The 13137-nt window shown below is 39.9% G+C and overlaps 1 pseudogene across 1 annotated transcript in view; it reads left to right on the top strand.

The window, feature by feature from the left end:
• The window catches only part of LOC103698671 (E3 ubiquitin-protein ligase UPL6-like), a 78220-nt pseudogene that overhangs the window by 38984 nt on the left and 26099 nt on the right, over window positions 1-13137 (top strand). Inside the window, exons 6-14 of the transcript XR_016398363.1 lie at window positions 1190-1370; window positions 1535-1717; window positions 3357-3536; window positions 5243-5778; window positions 5944-6040; window positions 6209-6394; window positions 12434-12574; window positions 12684-12853; window positions 12939-13028. The product of XR_016398363.1 is annotated as an E3 ubiquitin-protein ligase UPL6-like (transcript). The remainder of the gene's footprint in view (window positions 1-1189; window positions 1371-1534; window positions 1718-3356; window positions 3537-5242; window positions 5779-5943; window positions 6041-6208; window positions 6395-12433; window positions 12575-12683; window positions 12854-12938; window positions 13029-13137) is intronic.

The raw sequence follows: 13137 nt of genomic DNA, 5'->3' as shown, positions 1-13137 counted from the left end.
GTGATGTTGCAGTTGCTGCTTGGGTACTCACTTGAAGGGGAGATGGTGGGATGGGACTTTTATTAATTAGATGGAGTGAATTTCCCATAATGCCCCTACTTTCTCTTATAGAGAGGTCCCTTTCTGGACAAATTTTTTTCTTTACCTTGACCACGAAATGCCATGGGATAACCTTTTCCTATTCCGCTCTTGCTTGACATGGTAAACAGTATTGCCAAGCATTATCTCAGTTATTTAATCAGTTTCATGGCCTTCTTTTAGAGGAATTACTTTTCCATGCTTCCATTCAAGAATTATATTAAACTGAAGAGGCTTCTTGCCTATCTTTATTAGATTCATGCATCTTTGTTGAAATAGTGTACTTGACAGCTATATATTTCCATATCAATTTTTTAAGTATTTTATACTTATTAAATTTTTTTATTATTTAAAAAAAAGGCCTCATTCACTGAATTCGCCTTAGGCCTCCAAATGCATTGGGCTGCCCCTGTTATCGGATCATCCATCATAATTTTTTTTCTATGAAGTGGGATTTTGAATAGAAAGTAATGCAGGGTGAAGCCTAAGTCAGATTTAAAATTTAGATTAGTATAACTGTATAAGTGTATAACCAACAGTAGGTAAGGATGTTCCATTTGTGTAGGAAATTTGGTCTTGTTAACGACAATGAAGTCCTTGATCTCCTAGCACAACATTCTGCAGTGTCCGGTTGAAAGTTAAGTATTGATATTTCAATAAAAGTACTCAAGCTATCATTATGGATTAGACATTTTGTGAGAGTTTTGTAATGAATTTTGGGATATATATTTTTTTAAATGGCCTTTTCAAGTGAACTGCTAGTGGAGATTTTGATGGTTATTAGAGCTGAATTCATCTTCTATTGACTTAAAAATAGAATTGCTTGTTACTGTTCAACATCTTGCCTTAATATATATAGTGGTGGTCTAGATATATTTACCATGCTATGCCCAAAATATCTACAGAACTACTGTTTTTTTTAACTCTCCATAAAACTGTAAGCAGTCTTGAGTTTTCCATGCATTAATTAATTGTTTCTGCAAACTTTTGATACAATGTTAATTATTTTTGTTGCTAGAGCTATCTATAATGCACATATTTACATGTGAGTCCCTTTTTACGTGGCATCGGTTGCAATTCCTGATCTTATTTTTTTTTTCTCTTTGTGTAGGAGTCATTTGAAAAATCAAATTCTGATGCCATCCAAATACTCTAGCATGCCTGCAATCATCTTGCTAGAAACAGTAGTTTGTTTAACAAATCCCGATCTTCCATGGGTCTGCAAGGTTATTGATTATCTCCTGCAGAGAAAAGTTTTCTCTTTGTTGCGTGGCATGCTCCTAACTGGTGTGGTAAGCATTTTATTTTAAATTATATACCAAATTACATGTTACAAGATGACATCAACTTGATTAGTACACATTATGTACAAAGAAAGAAAATAGCCAAAATTGTGTAGTGCCTTTATTTGTATCCTCATGCTGTGATCTTCCTGATAGAAATGTCTTTGATGCAGCAAAATGTGAAGACTCTAGAGTCCCGTGAAAGTGTATCTTCCTTGGAGCATGTTCTTATCCTAATTGCTTCACATATTTGTCAGCATCCATGTTGTTGTTCAAATGTTGACCCACAATGGAGTTTTTCCTCACAACTTCTTACCATTCCTTTTCTATGGCATCGTCTACCATACTTCAAGGAGGTAAATTTCTTCAGGATATCTATGTAGATGTATATATTAGGACAATGACTTTTAGAATAGGCGCTTCTGTCAGTAGAAATTTCTGGAAGGGAGTCAGAGCCATATAAGTTGGATGATGTGGTAAAGAAATTCTTCATGTTAAAATTTCACCATGTACAACCATGATATGTTGAACCGGCCTGTACCGTACCGGTCCGGATCCAGACCGGTACGGTTTAGCTGTGGAAAACGGTATCAGGCCTGTACCGAGAGAACCCAGCCGGAGCCAGGGAAGAAGAAGAGAAGGAGAGAGCGAGCGAGGGAGGGAGGGAGAAGGAGAAGCCTCCGCCGCGCCCCCGCGGCGAGAGAGCGAGCGAGGGAGGGAGGGAGAAGGACAAGCCTCCACTGCCCGCGGAGGGCCGCGGGGGCGCGGCGGAGGCCGCGGTCGCAGCCGCGTCCCCTGTTTCAAAAGAAATAGGGGATGCGACAACGGAAAAAAATTTGAGGCCGACTTTACTTAAAAAATTTCAATTTTTTTCCACGGTCGCGTCCCCTGCTTCAAAAGAAATAGGGGACGCCGCCGCGGCCTCTGCCGCCCCCCTGCAGGCTCTGCCGCTCCCCCGCAGCCTCCACCGGCCCCCTATGGCCCTCTGCGAGCGGTGGAGGCCTCTCCTTCTCCCTCCCTCCCCCGCACGCTCTCTCTTTCATCTCGTCTTCTCCGGCTTTGGCTCTCGGTACGGGCCCGGTACCGAAATGGTACCGAGAACGAGGAACCGGTTCGATAAGCCACCGGTACGCCGGCGGTACCGGTTCGGAATATCTTGTGTACGACTACATTAAATTGTTCTTGAACTAATCTGAAACCTATTTTATAGCTAATTCTGAAGTAAATTATGAAATTTCCTACAACTGATAAAAAATTAAGATTTGAGCTACACACTTTACATTAATTCCTTCAGAAAAGGAGTTAATGATTTACAAGCAATGATGGACTGTACAAATTCAAGATCCAAATTGTTGAACATGATTTATACTAAAAAAATGATTAAAAACCAAAATTCATGTTTTTTGGTGGTCTCTAAACTAATCATCAAGAAGGTGCTAAAATGGATGATTTTAATAGCGTGATGCTATGTTTTACTATCATTTAATTATCAAAACCTGATGAACTTATCACACATGTTTTAAGATATGTAGATCATGACCCAAAAATGGATTTTCAACTTATGTGTGCTATCATCTATTTTATTACACTAGTGCAATTGATACTGTTCATTTTTGTACTGACTTGATCTATAGTTTAAAAACCACCAAAATGTGCTAATTCTGGTTGCTAGGCATTTTTTGTGTTGTAGCTTATATTCAATGGTTTGGATCTTCAATTTAGATGACATGATTGATTTTAAAATCATTAAGTCCTTCTACAAGGAGTTAATGTAAATTGTATAATCTAAGTCAAAAATTAAAGGTCTAGTTATTGGGTGAGTGTAAATTATGTTGTTAATTGTATGTGTGAAATCTATCAAGTTAGCTACAGTGACTAGGCTTGAGTGGCCATAAAAAAGTTATACCTTCTTTGCATGCCAGTGGTTTATTCACAAGCTGTTACTTTGGTCTTATATTAAGTGTTTCTACTTGGATTAAGCTATTGGTGTTTCAGGTTTTTTCAACCAAGCGACTGGGCAAATATTATATTCATCAGATGGCATCATGTTTGCCTAATCATGTCCGTGTCCTTCCGAATGATGCAGCACTTGAATATCCAGGCTATGCCTGCCTGCTTGGAATACTAGAGGCTGCTGGTGTTGCTTTGTCTGAACGAAACTGTGCTTCTAATACAGTAAGGGGCCTTTAAAAACTTGTGACTGGGTTTTAAGCTGTTTATCATGTGAATTGCTGTTCTTTTGTATATGATCTAGGAAGACTAATTTTGTTGCTTATATTGTCAACCCTTTATTTTATTTTATGTTCATATGAAGGAAACACTAATTTTTCATACGTTTGCTTTACATTCAAGATTAAAGCATGTCCCAAGCTTACTGCCATTTTTCATACATACTAAAAGAACAGTGTATTTCACAAGTAATTGCATCACTATATGCTTTGCTTGTTGAAAAATGAAATATGCAAATTAAAGTGAAGATTGTAGAGAAAGAATAACTCGTATAGTTGAATGAACCTCTCAAATAATTTTTGCCACTAGTTAATTGAACAGAACTTTGAGATAGAGAAAAGGAACTTTCAGTATAGTTCGATGAATTTATCAAATAATTTTAGCCACTAGTTAATTGAAGATAACCATGCCATTGCTGTTAGTGGTCAACTTGGACATTTATGGAAACAATGCTGGTTATCTGTCTTGATCTCTTATAGTGGCCTTAAAGTTGTATTTAGTAGTTGAAATGCATACTTTTGACCAGTCCCCAAAATTACGATTCCATTAGACTTAACTCAATTATGAGTTACATGTTATCTTGATAAAAATGCAGTCATAGCTTGGTCATGACCTATACTGGTTGACTATTGGCAGCTGATAAATGTCATGGCACTTAGACCAAGCACCTGTGGCATACTTATATTCATAACCATTGGTAATGATCATATTTCGTAATTACGAATTATTGCAGATTGTTAGTCAGAAGTTGTAAAATAAATTATTTAATATAGTATTGTTTGTCAATTGTTATTATTATTTATTTGTGTTTATAACCCAGTTCTTTAAATATTATTTGCAATTTTACATGTTTATCATTTCGACAACTTCCAAAACAATTTTCTGGACAATATTCTCCAGGCTCTAGAGTACTTCAAATGCTTGATGTTAGGCACATTTGTAGGAATTATATTACCAGAGTACCCTTCAAATAACAAGTAATTGCATTGTCTTGCTAGTCATTCCAATATTTTTTCCCTTGGTCAAAGTAGAAGTTGATCAACTTTCTTCGGCCAATGAAATGCCTCCTCATCCAACTGATGCAAGAGCTAGATTCTCCATTTCCCTCCATTTGCTTCATTTTATGCCTGCCATCTTGCTTTCTGCCTCATAGCCTAGTGATCTATAGCTTCAAAATTCAAAGCCTTCTTCGTTTGCCTTTGCCATATGTACATCCTTCGGACCCTGACAATACCTTTGTTGTGGTTTAAAACCAGTTGATAATACTGAAGCTCACTGAAGCTCAGCTTCGAGAGGGGTCCTCTGGCTGATAATATGGTTGTGGAGGTCATATCCAAATATGCGGATAGCTAAATCCAACACGTGAGGTCTTTTCTTAAATTCTGTGTTGCACCAGTTGTACCTCTAGTGGTACAAATCCGAGAGCATTTGCCGATGGTCCTAATAAATATCACGCTTTGAATTTAGTTTTTGGAGACATGCATTTTTGGTGGGCTTTTAACTTTGAGTAGTATATGTTACAACCAGATCCCCTTGATGCTTATTACTGCTATAATGAGATTGCTTTCGTTCTATTTTTTCCGCCATTTTTTTTTTGGTTTCTTATTCCGGTGTTTTAACTTGTAAGGTTCTTTTAATGTATCTGTGATGAGTGTTCAGAACCAAGTGACAATGATGTAATCATGGAAGAAGAGTTCAAGGAAACTCTGAATATTGATTTGGAAAGACAAATATGCAGTGCAATGGATTCATGCCTTTTTCAGCATTTGGTATGCTACATCTTTATTAATTGTTTTAGCCAATTACCTTCCATAAGGGTCCATTCCTCTCTATGCATATGTGGATTATTGTCTCTTCCTGGAGCTGAAATTTACATTCTGAACAGGTGTGCTTTGTTTAGAGATACATTACATGCTGATATTTCTGATAGGGATGGGCCATCCAGTGAGGAGGTGGAAGCTATAAGTGCTGTTTGTGCTTTCCTTCATGTTACATTCAGTACACTGCCTCTTGCACTCGTGATGACTGGACTAGCTTACAGAACTGAGCTTGTTCCTGCACTTTGGAATTTCATAAAAGGATGCCGTGAGAATAACAGATGGCCAATATATTCTAAGCTAACAGCACATTTACCTGGAGATACTTCGGGTTGGCTATTGCCTCTGGCTGTTTTCTGCCCAGTATACAAGTAAGGCTGCTTATCTGATCTTGATATTGCTCAAAAACTATTTGTTTGTATGATCTTTTGTATGAATGTGTTGTCATTTCCTTACATCAAAAAATTGGAAGGTTTGCCTGCTAAAAAAGCTTCAATATAGCATTGTAACTGGCACATTACTCTATGATCTATCAGGCATATGCTGATGATTGTCGATAATGAGGAGTTCTATGAGCAGGGGAAACCACTCTCACTGAAAGATACTAGATCTTTAATTGTAATTTTAAAGCAGGTAATTTGTTATTTAAAAACTTCATAATGAATGTTTCTAGAGTATGATGACTGGCTTAATGCAGTGACTAAACTGTAATTAGATTATGGTGCATGTATCTTGTTTTTTATAACTATGTCCATATATAAGTGAAATGCAATTCATTTTGAGGCATGATCTCTTTTGCAGGCCCTATGGCAGCTCCTCTGGACAATACCTATGCATGCCTCTTCATCACAAAAATTTTCAACCAGTCTGTCCTCCGGACATAAGAAGCTGTCTGTGGAAAGTATCAAAAACAGATCCAAGGATGTAATATCTGAACTTCTGAGCCAGGTACATAAAACTGCTGTGGACCTTTTTCCTTTTTTATTTTAATTTATATATTAATGTGTACTTGTAATTGTGGATGGAAGCACCGATGCTTAACAGCTGGTGCCAACTGTACTGTCCTACAGTGTTAGGGTATCATTGCTGCTATGCCCCTATATACCATTTTGCATCAGCACATGGTACAACATCTTAGTTCTACAGTGTTAGAACCAGGAAGTGTGTTGTGTTTGAAATGCTTAAGGGGGCATTTGGTGACCCAAATGAGATCACCGTGGTGTTATAAGATCACCGGTGATCCTCATCCTGGGGTAATATAATCTCTAGTGATTTAAGATGATCTCATTTGGTCTGCCATGTTCTTAGCAATTAAAGATCTTCGGGTATCCACAAGTAATCTATTTGGTATGTCATTGGAATCTAAGATCACTAGCCGTACAATACCAAAAATATCCATGACCATAGTTTGTCGTACTGGCCTGAACCGGGTGGTACGGGACGCACTGTACCGTACTGTACTGGTTTGGTACTGGTATCTGGTACGGATAATGTACTAACACTCGGTATACTGAAAAGACTATGTACTGTACTATGCCAACCAAGGTCCGCCGTACCGGTACCGGTCGGCGTACCGGTGGCCGGCCGGACCGGTACGGTACCGGTCCGGTACGTACCGGCCGGTACCGGTACGGTACGCGGTGGTTTCAAAAACCACAGCGCACGGTGCTGTGGTTCTAAAAAAAAAATCGTACCGGTGGGAACCGGCCGGTTCGCACCAGTACGAGGCCGGTACCGGCCGGTACGGGCTCCGAACCGGCCGGTACGGATAAAAAATCGGAAAATACCGGTTTTTTTGCCGTTCCGGTACCGGTCTAGGACCGGACCGTACCGGCCGGTACGGGCCGGTACGGCATTCCATGGTACCAACAAAGTGCTAGTGTGGTACAAGTTTGGGGTCCGGTACCAAGATGACAAACCTTGCCCATGACATAGGTCAGGTAGATCTCTTAGGTGTGTTTGGTTCATGTCCGGAATTGGAATCGAAATGGATTGGAATGGAAAGTGGAATGGTTATATTCCCCGACGCGTTTGGTTCGTAACCGGAGTCAGATCAAAGTCGTAATAAGATTTGAATGCTAGGTGAGAATCCGGATTGGATTTTGGGGGATTGGGGCATTCAAATAATTTCTCTTAGAATCGGAATGGAAATGGGACTCTCCCTAACTAAACAGCTGGAATGGGAGTCAGTCATTTCCATTCCCATTCTAGAATCTAACTTCCTCCAACCAAACATGCCCTTTATGTATTTTTAATTCTCATGAATTAAGAATGTGAGCAAATATGCTGATTCTTATGGCAGCCCTATCATTTTGTCATAGACTACTTCTAATGGCCCCTACCTCTAGAAAATTAGACTATGTTCTAGTTCTAGATATGATATATCTCTAGTATAATGAAGTGCAAATAACATCTCCATTGACCCCACAAGGTAAACTAAGCTCACCCCACATGGGGTGGGAATAGATAGATCAAAAATACTTTTCTTGACATGGTCGGCGGAATCGTCCCGAACCGTCCGGTTTGGGGCGTCCCGAGCCATACCTGCTGCGGACCGAAACGATTTCGGTAACCAAACCGAGACGCCATCGCCGGAGGGGGAGAAGAAGAAGGAAAAAGAGGAAAAGAGAGAAAGAGGGAGTTTAGGAGCCCGGAGGGTGCCCCTTTTATTTTTGCAGATTTTAAGTTGAAGTCGGCAAACCAATTGCCGACTTCACTTAATTTTTTTAAAAAATATTTTTTTAATTTCACGATATTTAAGTGAAGTTGACAAATGATTTGCCGACTTCACTTGAAAATAGCGAAATTTTTTAGCGTCCGGATCCCTATTTCGAACAAAACAAGGACTAACTACGATTTCCGCCTCCTGTCTGGGCAATGGCCTCCTCCGGCCTCCTTGTCCCTCCCTCTCCCCCTTCTCTCTCTCTGCCTTTTCCTCTCTCCGGTTTGCTCTCTTCTCTGCCTCCTCTACTGTGTTGGTATAGACCCGGCACAGCGCGGGCCCGTATCGACTCGTGTCACTAGGCAATCGGTACGGTGCTCGCATAGCAGACCGTGCTTCTTGACATCAAGTTTGGACATATTGAATTATAGTTAAATCTTTTTAGGGTCAACCATTTGCAGCATGTTCTTATTATTCTATTAAGGCCACCATGACCTGACCCAATAGCCAGTGAATTTATTTTCATGGTCTGGGTCCCTTTCAAGTACAAAATTTCTCAAGGATCTGGGCTGGCCTAGAATCTGCGTGTTGATTCTAATTAATGGATTTGCAGGCTATCCAGTTCCGTTTGATTCTGTTAATTGAGCAATTTGATCACATAGAAGTGGGTAGATTGGGCTTGGATGTAGCTTGGTCCCGAGTAAGCTTGCTTCAGATTTAAGATTCAGACACAATTCTTAGTACGACAGATCTAAGGATTTTAGATTTAGGTTCAAGCTTTTGACTTTCTATTTATGCGGCCATGTTACATTTTGGGCATGATTATTTGTAAATTTAATAATCACTTGGAAGTTGGCACTCAAGCTCCATTTGTGTGTGATTCATGATTTCGGGTGTGGGCCAGGTCTATTCTATGATTTATTTTCATGATTGTATTTTGACTGCTAGACTAACATAAGATTATACTTATGGACTGTCTCTTTGACAGTGTCAATTCAAAACTACAATTAGAGTTTGTAGGAAATAAAATACAGTAGTTGCTTGCCTATATCAAACATTTGCTGTTTCATCATGCTGATATTGCAGATCAGGGATATGAACTTTGCAATGATTGGCTCAAGTTTTGTCTCTCGAAAGCGATGGAGTCATCCCACTTATTTACATCCTGACAGTTATGTCCAGTGCAAGTTTAGAATTGCAAAATAAACCAGTATACCACTACAAATTTAAATATCCTACACAGAAAATAGCTAATTAAAAGAAAGGCTCAAATATGTAGAGGTGCACTGCGTAACTGTTTCCTTCTCTGTTTCACTGTAGTCCATGCGTAACCAAGTATAGCATTTAGGATAGCATGAAATTTTGTGATGAGAACATTGATTCTCTGTCCTATCAAAAAACTTCATCTGAAATTCATTTAGAGTGCAAGAGATTATGCTATAAAGAAAACAAAATTGATCCTAGTACTAAATTATTCTCTGCACCAGATATGAGCATATCTCACAAAAAAAAGGGGATGACGCTTCCATTTCCTCTCCTCTTCTTCGATATCTCCATGGCTAAAAGGGGATGACTTTGCTCTTCCTCGGTCTCTCCTCTTAACCACCGTAGAAAACAATGCTCAGAGGAGAGACTCTTCTATTCCTACTCTCCAGAGTCAAAAATGGGGGCAATCTCTCCTCATCCTCTTCCTCTAAGTTCCTTCTCTTCCGTGGAGAGGATGACACGAAAACCCTAACCAACCTTTCCTTTGTTTGCATAGAGTTATTTGAGAGGATGGAGTTCCTTCTCACGAAAGACGTGTGGCGATTATGAGGGGCATTTTGGTCATCGTCTTGCAGTTCAATATCGTTGCACTAGGGTGATCTTGGATAACTATCCTCAGGGATGGGTTTACCATCACCGGGTTATGTGATGATTTGAGAAATGGGGATAATCTGGAATCACTGCCACGTAGAATCACCGGGGTGCAACCAAACATAGTGATCTCGTTATCTTCACCTAGATCACCCTTGATCCTAGGGTATTCATGTCATACCAAACGCCCCCTAACAAAGTTCGTCGTTTCGGTACTGGACCCTGTACTGGTGCCACACCATCACAATGTTGGTACGGTACGATAAGAAATTTTTTTGGTGTACCGAGTGTCGATACACCATCCATACCGGATACCGATACTGAATTGGTACGGTACGGTATGCTCCGTACCGCTCGATTCGGGACGGTATGGCAAACCATACCCTTTAATATACTATTGTATAATGTCAACATGAGTATACCTTGACTGTAGCTGTATTTTTTTAAACATATATATATATATATATATATATATATATTGACATCAAAGCAAAGGTAATCATTTTTATACATACAAGGGATTGCGAGTGATCCTGGTGGGCCAGGCTTAACATCGTCCAAATCAAGGTTCTAAAGTTAGTATCGTGTTGGTATTGGCTTATGTCAGATTGTTACGTTACTAGTTCATCACATACCAACACACGGTATTAGGCTTTGTCTCGGTACCTTACTAGGATTCCAAAAGTCTCACTTTCTTTTAGTTTTTCCTTTTTTCTTAAGGCTTGTTTTGCTATTGGTGTGAAATTTTTTAGTGTTTTAGTTGCATTTTCAATGGATGGATGTGCAATACTTGAGTGTCGACATTGGTATTGAACTGATTGAGTTCACATGGATTAATAAACTAGCTGTATTGATAACTAAAAATGATAAATAAAGTATAGTATTGTAAAAAGAGAATGTACAATAATTTACTTTATAAATTTAATCTCAAGGAGGATGTCTATGTCCTCGTAGATGTTCGAGTTTTGTTCATAGTCCTTACTTGGTATCTTGTTACCAACCAAGAAATTTTCCCCATCCTTGGTGGTCATAAGATGCTTGATGGTAACCCGATGAAGCTTTCGATACTATGGTTATGTATGTGGTAGTCATAGGAGACTGACCCTCCCTGCTAGGAGGTAGCACCGTACTCTATCCCCTGTCTATACCTATATCGTAGGAGGGACAATGTGCACATTCGGATCCCCTCAAATGAGTAGAGGAATGCTTAACGATCATACATGGATGGAGCAGACAGTCCACTCTATCTGATCCAATAGAAGGTCCACCTCCTGCATAAGATGAGATGTGTCATGCATTGTAGCTATCCGATGCACATGCAGATCTATACAAAGGTCCATTCTCCCATTCGGCATAACAACTCTCATGTATTCTTATTCGGCTACTTATCTCCTTTCACCGCCTGCCTAATTTTTGCCATCAGCTTGGCTTCTAATATTCCAGGTACTATAATCCTCCTAAGCCTGAACATAGCTTATCTCAACCAGCTCTCCAATTTCTATATATCTACCCCCATAATTCTGATTGAGTGTGACATGAGTTGCAATATCCTTGGATCCTCTCCTTCTGTATGATATCTCCTTGTCATGTCTCGATTTTGTTCAGATTGTGAAGATCTGATCCCATGTGGTGTATGAACTCTGCCTAGCCGGTGGATGGACTGAACCGTGGAGAATAACTGCCACCATCTCCAGACCATCTATCCTGACCTCTAGACTCATCACGAGAATTGCCATTATTGTCATCGCTGATATTGTGAGATGATATAGGCAAGCTGGGATGCGATGGCTTCGATGTCTTATTCTCATCTTCCTAGTTGAAATGTCATCAGCTACCTCAATGGATCGATAACTGGTGCTTTCCCTTTGGACTTGCTGTACATACTGTCCTTGCTGCCCCTAGAGGGTTGTCTACTGCCCTGGGTTGCTGATAGTGTTTGAAGTGGGGCATCCTGGTTGGCTTGTCTACTTGTCCATACAAACCCCAGTTCGGCTGGTACAATGCATGTTGCAACTGGAATAGAAGTACCTTGACTATAACAAGCTAAATCACTTGACAAGCAAGAGGTTGCACAACTTGATTTTCGTGCACTATAATATAAGGTTGTGATAGAGGTAGAATCAAGTCAAGGAGAACAGATAAGAAGACCTCTTTGCTGATGATTTTGTTTGTAATGATGATGATCCTATGATTCGATGGGTTGTAGATCAGCAGGCTCGAGATGAGCCTGTGCTAGATGAGATAGGGGATCCTCCATGACTAGATATAACCATCGTGAGGAGGTGTGTGCGCATGAGATGGACAGATTCACAGAGAAGAATATTTCACTCACCATGAGTGAGACTAAAAAGGAGACCTGATAGGAGTTAGAGAACTCATTGGCAATCCGATTGGCAGATGTTTGGGTCATGCCACAGTGCACGGGCCTGTAGGGCTAGTCATGGTAGTAGGCAGTGCAAATCCAAGGGGAACCATCAGTTAAGGTAGCTAATGATATACCAGTTCAGGAAGATGACAGCGAGACACTAGAGCTACCATATCTTGGCTTGCTTAGTTCATCTCATGATACTAGCGTCGATGATAATGATATCTCTAGTGATGGGTCTGAAGTGGTGGTGGTTATTCTTGGGGGCTTAGTTTGTTCATCGGTGAGGCGGAGTTCACCCGTGCCATATAGAATCGGCTTCACAGGGCTGGAACAAAGTCTGGATATGATAGGAAGATGCTGCTCACAAAAGGAGAGGTTTTTGTGTGCAGCATTATGAAGGTGATGTTCAGAATTAGAACTGTACTTTGTCATTGTAAACAATGAATACGGAGAACAAAGAGAAGAGGAGCTACTGCCTGGTGGGAAAGAAAAACGTGTTACTAATGATAATGTTATTCAGTTCATTCATCTTATTTCAAATCATAGATTGAATTATCAGGTAAGATCATCTATTGCAAGTTTCTTTTCTGCAGCTGTATCTCAAAGGCTTATATGTTTACTTTTTGTTTCTTTCGTGTGTGCAGCTTTGCCATCAAAGTTCACATTGTTTACGAGGGTTTGAACAGCTTATTCAGAAAGAATGGATTGGAATGTTCAATGAACATGAAATTCAGGTAAAGTCATTTGCGGACACCTATATAGCAGATCTATGAGTGACAGATGCTCGTCTATTCTTAACATCTCAAGGATTCAGATTATTGATCCGAAATTGATAGGATAAAC

This window comes from Phoenix dactylifera, chromosome 14 (assembly GCF_051530095.1).
Source record: "Phoenix dactylifera cultivar Ajwa chromosome 14, Ajwa_hap1_PhDact_Kaust_v1.1, whole genome shotgun sequence".
In the NCBI taxonomy this organism is placed as follows: Eukaryota; Viridiplantae; Streptophyta; class Magnoliopsida; order Arecales; family Arecaceae; genus Phoenix; species Phoenix dactylifera.
Note: the sequence above shows the minus strand (reverse complement) of the source record. Positions and strands in the feature narration are given on the sequence as shown.